The sequence below is a fragment of the Orycteropus afer genome, unplaced genomic scaffold, assembly GCF_000298275.1.
Source record: "Orycteropus afer afer isolate SDZICR_OR568_19922 unplaced genomic scaffold, OryAfe1.0 scaffold00019, whole genome shotgun sequence".
Taxonomy (NCBI): Eukaryota; Metazoa; Chordata; class Mammalia; order Tubulidentata; family Orycteropodidae; genus Orycteropus; species Orycteropus afer.
Genome location: NW_006921606.1, coordinates 9,557,390 through 9,565,186, shown reverse-complemented (window position 1 = coordinate 9,565,186; position 7,797 = coordinate 9,557,390).

Sequence of the window (7,797 nt, the reverse complement as noted above, 5' to 3'; positions counted from 1 at the left end):
AGTATGAAGGGATGGACACTGGGAGGAGGTAACTATGGGGAGGAAGTGGGAGGGGAGCTGCTGCATTGTAAATTTTGGTCAATGACATGAGACAAACTATATGTGAACTGCTGTATGAAAAGTGAATTTACTCTGTAAATCTTCACGCAAATCCTAATAAAAATAAATAAATAAATAAATAAACAAATAGCAACAACAAAACGATAAATACATCCACAGCGATACTGTTTGAATGAAGTATGAGTCAGGTCCGACTTGACAGCACATGACAACAACAACAACAATGCATATTTTGTGTGTCTGAATGCTTTTGGCTTTTTAGCACATACACTGATGTGTAATTTTACTGTTGTCAAAATCACATAATACATATATACATACATACATACATAAATAACAGAGTGTAACCCCCAACCTCTCGCTTCAGAAGATAGTACAGCTATCCCTCACACAGCAGGTCATCTTTAGTAACTTCCTCAGTCTCCACTCAACCTCTCAATTATGAAATCAACAAAATTCTCAGGGGAAGAAGAACCAGAAAGAGCAAATGTGGCAGCAAGAGACAAAGGGATCAATACCTTCAGAGTCTGAGACTGTAATGGGCCCTGAAGGTCTGTTAATTATCAAACAAAAATGCTGTTTCAAGAAGAGAAAAAATGCATTTTAATATCACCTCTATAATTAGCCATTCCTGTTCATGGGTTCTTAGTATTTTTTGTTTGTCTGCCTTCACCTTTATTTCCTTTAACAATGTTTACATAAAATGGCTCAGAATTGCTCTGCCTCTAATTATTTACTGTAACAACCAACAAGCTGAGAGAAAGATGACAAAGTAGTCAAGAAAGATCTTTGTACAGGATATATCGACTCACCACTGTTTCCTCCTTATTCCTTGATATATTTTTTTTTCTTCTTTTCTAGCATAGTTGGTAAATGTGCATAAAAAGCTTTCCTGAGTTTTATTTTATGATGATGCTACACTTTTGGTCAATGAGTTTGCTTTTAAAATTGATACATATCTTTGTCAGCCCTTGATAAAAGCAAATCTATTCTGGCCTCAAAATCACCATTTGCCAAGATGGAGTTAACTCATGTGAAGAGAGTTGAGGTGTGAGGGGGTGGACCCTGTCAGAAATACAACCAGGAGATGGTAGGATCTTAGAGGCCAAGACTGAAAATCAGAAGATAATTTGAGGAAAACTATCAACTTCAAATTTTGAGAAAGTAATAAGAAATTAAATCCTCAGTGGTGCAAAAGCAAGAGGCAAAATTCCTAGGCTGAGCCCTTACAATCCAATGAAATCAGGAAATTCATAGTGTCTGAAGTACTCACTCAGGAGTCATTTCCCCAGAACTTTAACTATTTGCATCCATCGTTCTGAAAGCCCATCTTAAAAATAAGGGACTCTGAGTTTAGCTTCAGAAACTTTGAACCTTGTACCATAAAAAACAATGGCTCCATATCAACTAATAACTGACTGTGGAAAAAGAAAGAGTTTAACAGTTAGGATGTGGGTCTAGAAGGCAGAAGTTTCAGCCACTACTCATCATTGTACTGTGGATAATGTTGTTGTTATATGCCATCGAGTCCAACCTGACTCATAGTGACCCCTCCTGGGGTTTCTGAGGCAGTATCACTACCAAAGTAGATTGTCCAACCTTCCTTTCGAGAAGTGGCTAGTGGGTTTGAACCACCAGCCTTCTGGTTAGCAGTCAAGTGCCTAGGGCACTATGCTACCAGAACTCCTGTGTGTAACATTAAGTGATCAGATACAACAGGTTGTCATTACTGAGTGGAAAAGCGTTGTGACAATGGTAATATAGAACTTGGAGAAGGTACTGAAAATAAACATCTGATGAGTGGCCATTTCACGTTGTTTAAAGTAATATATCCATCACCCATCTGTCAGTTTCTTATACTATGGTAGCTTGTGTGTTGCTATGATGCTAGAAGCTATACTACTGGTATTTCAAATACTTTGATGTACAGGTTTCAGTGGAGCTTCCAGACTAAGACAGATGAGGAAGAAAGACCTTGTGATCTACTTCTGAATATTAGTTTATGAAAACCCTATGGATCACAAAACTATTTTGCCTTATATAGTGTTGCAAGATAAAGACCCTGGGTTAGAAGGCACTCAAAATACACCATGGGCACAAAATGAACTCAAGCATATCAATGATCAAAGATGGTGCAGGACGAGGCAACATTTTGTTCTGCTATGCATAAGGTTGCCATGGGTCTGAACTAAATTGATGGCATCTAACAACAACAAAAATAACCTATGGAACCGGCAGCTGGGGTGGGAAAAAAATTAAATTCATAAAAGACCAAGGCACCATGGAATATGCAAAGAAATATGTTAACCATGTTCCACTGGTTCTTTGTAAAGTCATTCATAAGTGCGGTTCATAGGCCTTATCAGTATTATTTCAATGCAAGTATCCTTTGCAAGTAAGACAAATTCCACTTTGATGGGATGCACATGGGATGTTATAGGCAGAGTCCTCCTTCTTCCAAAGCTCAGAGCTTCCCTCTGGGAAAAGCATGGAGTAGCTTCCCTTCAACCGATGCAAAGTCCAACATCCTCTGTGTGATGTGAGAGATTTCAAGCAACATTCAAGCAAAAGTAAATTTTGCTCTGTTCTCTGAGCAGTAATGGCACTGTGCAATAAGTTCCTGTAGTGGCTTATTGGTCCATCTTGTAGTTTATTAGAGCAAAGTCTGTGTCAGGACTTTCACTATAAACCCATATTTTCTAAGTGGAGAGATCAACAAAGAAATGGGTTTACTATTGAGCCTTAGTCTTGATTTTCAATCTCTGCTCAAGAACTTTAGAAGAGAAATTAAAAAGAGATGTATAGATACATGAAAATGGAAAGAAAAACTCATGGAGGTAGCACCATAATTCTGATATGTAGGCATATATTTATTTCCTATTTTAGCAGGTTTTCTATTGTGAAACTCATTTGTTCCAATATGCTTCCTTTTATCAAGTGGGATCTATTTCATCTAAGAGAAGTTAAAAATAAAGTCAAATTAGTTTTTCCTCTACCCAGTTAGCATACCTATATGGCCACAAAATAACCATGTCTTTGTGTTTTAAAGTGTTCCCATGGAAAAGTGCCTAAAGCATTTGACTGCTAACCAGAGGTTGACGGTTCAAACCCACCAGCTGCTCTGCAGGAAGAAGATGAGGCAATCTATTTCTGTAAAGATTTACCACCTTGGAAACCCAATGAAGGTAGCTGTGAGTTGGAATTGACTCCATGGCAGTGGGTGTGGTTTGGTTTTTGCCTTTTAATTTACTACTCAGATCACATAAGAGCATGAGACTTAACACTGTGCAAAAGCCAAGAGAAAAAAAAGGTGGTGATCTTCTTAGTGTTGATTCTTGCACTTTTTTTTTTCTTTCCTTTTCTCAGGGCAGACTTCTGTTGAGACAAACTTTCATGCTTCCCTCATTTAAATGAAAACCAAATAGTACAAATGTTTTGTTTTACTCATAATATGTTTATGAAAATTATTTGAGCTTGTTTAAAGCACTTGCTAGTGTAATAATATCTTAAAAAAAAAATCATTTCTCAGGGATCCATTTCGAAATGCTCAGTCTTGCTATAATGTCCACTATAGAAGAGACCTTAGCTTAAATTATACCACAGCTATTTTAAATGGATTTTTAAATTATCTACCTTTGCATTTCATCATGAATGTTTCAGGGAAATTATCCTGAGATAATGCCAACAAATGGCTGCAGACTTTAAGCTTATAATTGCTCTTGTTCATTTAAGGTTCCCAGCAGACCAGATCAGGAAATTCAATGCCTGGCAAGTCAAGGTGGATAATATACCGTAACCGGCATTTTCTTATTAGATGAGCACCCAAATCGACTTTCATTTGTAGCAATAACCCTAATTAAGAGAACTAAGATTTAAAGCGGAGCCTTTGCATTTTAAGAAGTGGATTGGAATATGGTTAGTGTTAGCCAAAGGGTTATTTCTTCCTAGAAAATTGGCATAATCTAACCCCAATTTTAATTTTTCAAATGTATCACACAGACTTTTTTTTAAATTTCTTTTTTAAAATGAGGCTTCCTTCTAATTACTGAGCAAATAGATGAGTAAATATATAAACATACACTCACACATGCACAGGTACACTAGTATTCACTAAATGATTCAGTTTAAGATCTGCAAGAGATATTAGGAAAAAGATCATCAAATGCAACTTTCACCACTGCCACTACCTCACATGAAAGAACTAAGGCTTAAAAGCTAAAATTGTTTGCTTTGGAGCATCAGCTGGCAGGAAGTAGAGCCTGAAGTCATTGAGCCTCTGGAATACAGGAGACTTGATAACTACACGAAAAAGAACCAACCTCCTCTACCCCAAAACTTTTTATTTGTCTGTTAAAGATGGTACCTGTGGTATATGTTCATGTATGTGACATTCTTTAAACTTATCCAGTCAGCATAAAAGAGTAATTTTTCTGGACAAGTACAGAAGTGTTCACACTGAACTTTTATTATACCATTGTTTGGGGGACCATTACCATAAGATAATCTTGTATCAATTTGTGAGGGTCTTTGAGTTTTCTCTCTCTTTTCTCACTCTGTATATATGTGAACGTGCACACACACACACACAATTTGAGAATTTATCTGGTGATATCCAACATGAATCAACATGAATCCACTTTATCTTACATATCATTATATATTAATGATGAAGACAAATAATAATAAAAATATTGTTTTTGTTAGGTATCAACGAGTCAATTTTAAGTCTTGATGGCCCCAGTTACAGAGTATAACAGCCCCATAAGCTTTCTAGGCTATAATCTTTACAGAGAAGTTCTCCAGGTCTTTCTCCCGCAGAGGTACCAGGTGGGTTGAAACTGCCAATCTTTTGTTCAGCAGCCAAGTGCTTAACTGTTATTATTGTTAAGGAGCCCTATACTTAACCAATAACACTATGATAATAATATAATAATAACCTACATTTGGAGATCATTAATAATATGATAATAGTAACTAATTTTGGAGATCATTCTATACTTTACATTTACTTAAATTCTTTTTTTTCACTTACAGTTTTCTTCATCCCAATACTATGAAGATGCAACAAGATTATTTTATATTACAGTGTTATCACCCCACTTTTCCTGTTTGGAAAATAACATTCAAGTTTCCATAAGGTATTAAAAACCATAGATGCAGGTACTTTTCATATTAGTATCCTATCTTCCTGATAGCAGTAATTATTATTACTTGTAACATATTATAATGGAAAAAAGTTAATATGACTTAGTATTGTTATGATTATGGGTGTAAAGATAATAGGCATTGTTTATTGAGTTTTATATGATTTAAATAAAGTCATATAGCCTGCAAATGTAAGAATGAAAATTTGAACCAGGTTTGTTTGATCCCAAATCTAGTATTTTTAACCACCTGCTATACAGGTACTCCCTGATTTACAAGATATTCAAGTTAAGATGAGCTGCACTTATGACATCTGGTTTAATTTTTACATCTTATCTTTTCTAATATTTACTACCTACAATTTTGCAGTGCATCATTTACTGATATTATCATTCTCATATATTAACTTGCAGATGTTCAAAAACTAGATTTATAAAGATACCAATAATAAAAGGCAATAATAATGAAAAATGAAAAAAAAAAGTGGGTGGTGTGGGCATTTGGTTTATATAACAACTGACTTAAAAAGGAGTTGTCTGAACAGTACCCCATCGTAAGTTGGGGACTACCTGTACTTCCTTCATGAAGAGCTAATGCATATGTTCCATAAGATCCCAGTGTTTTGGCAATAGAAATCATGGCTGAAACCTCCTCATAGATTCTGCATAAGAGGAAAACTTGACAGAAACAAAAGTTTGCATGAAGTAAGGCTCTGAAAGAAAAAAGCTAGTTTGGGAGTACTAGACATGAGATGAGAAAGCCTGCATATTCACACTCATCTCTGTCACCTCTTGAATCTGCAGAGGCGTCAGTGGCCTTCCTAAACCTTTGAGCATCTATAAAATGATAGGGACAGTGATGTGTGTAAGCTGGCTTTTGCTACCTCATAAGATACAATCATTAAATTTTCAGATATTTGGAGAGCCAGTTGTTAAATCACTGGTAGCAAGAGACCAGCCATTGTGGGAATATTTATACCATGGAAATAGGCAAGCACTATAAATTAAGACCATTTTCTCCCTGAAAAGTTAGTTCTTAAACATTTACTAGCATCACACAGGATAGAGACAGATGACAAGATTACTAAAGATCTCTTGAATTTTGATCACCAAGAGAATATGAATATTGAAAATATGAATTATTATTCTTAAATAATGAGTGATGCTAACAAAGTTCTCTAATTTCCCAAGAATCAACCTGTGGCTTCCTTTTGGCCTGTCTTCCCTGGCCAGTATTCCTGGCTCCAGCCTCATCCTGTTCAAAGTTCAGAATGATATGCAGAAGAAAAGACTTTCTTAAGATGTTGATGAGAGGGTTAATGGGTACAACATTCTTGGATCATTCTAATATTTACAAAATTCAAAATGAAAATACCCTTCAGTAAGCAATTCTACTTTTAGAAAATTATCTAGATATATGCTTCTGTAGTGTGTAACAAATAACATACCCACGTATACATGTGTGCATCTGCGTGCAGGTATGTGTGTGTATGTGTGTATACAGTTAATTCTCATTATTTGTGAATTTTGTATTTGCTAATTCACATGTTGCCATAGTTGTTAGTTGCCATGAAGTTGATACTAATATTCATAAAAACCTCTTGTGAAACAATAGAACTGCCCCATAATGTTTCCTTAACTGTAACTATTATGGGAGCAGTTTCCCAAGTCTTTCTCCTGAAGACTGCTTGGTGATTTTGAAATGCCAACATTTCAATTATCAGCTGAGTGTTTAACCATTGCACCACCAGGGCTTCTGCTATAATTTACCTGTAATCCCAAATAACTAAACAGTGTTTTTGTTTGTTTGTTTGTTTTTCATAGTGATTTGTGGACTTACACACAGTGGAAATAATTTGAGTCATGAATATACACATTGCTAGCTAAGATGCAATTTCTGCCTTTTTGTTTCATCTCTTAAACAAGTATACTTTTGCAATCTATTTAGTGACAAGTTCTCCACATTGTTTTCCTTTCTGTTGGTGATTTCATTATTTAAAATGTTCCCTAAGCATAGTACTGAAGTGCTGTCTGGTGTCCTTAAGCTCGAGAAGGCTGTGATATGCCCCACAGTGAAAATACATGTATTAGATAACTTTTATTCAGGCATGAGTTGTAGTGTTCTTGGCCCCGAGATCAATGTTAATACATTGACAATATGTATTAAATAAGGTGTCTTTAGACAGAAAACACATAAAACAAGGTGACTTGCTGATCAGTTGATGAAAGTGTTGTGACCAGAGTCTTGCAGGAACCTAACACTGTATTTCCTAGTGTATTTGTTCCGTATTCACTAATTCAGTGTTAATGGTGACTTTATAAAATATAACTGCCCCATATAATGAGATCTAATTGAAAAGAGAGAAATTTGTTGCAATATCATTTGTAATTTTGAAAAAAAAATTAAACATCTGTCAATTAAGGTACTGATTAAATAAGCTATGCTCTAGTAATACACTGGTATATTTATGTAGCTTTTAGGCAAAATGAGGTCAGTCTCTCTATGATATATTAAGTGAACTAAGGATAAGGCCCATCACTTGTCTACCAGTTTCATGGCTTGCTTGCTACTGTGAAGCTAGAAGTTATGACA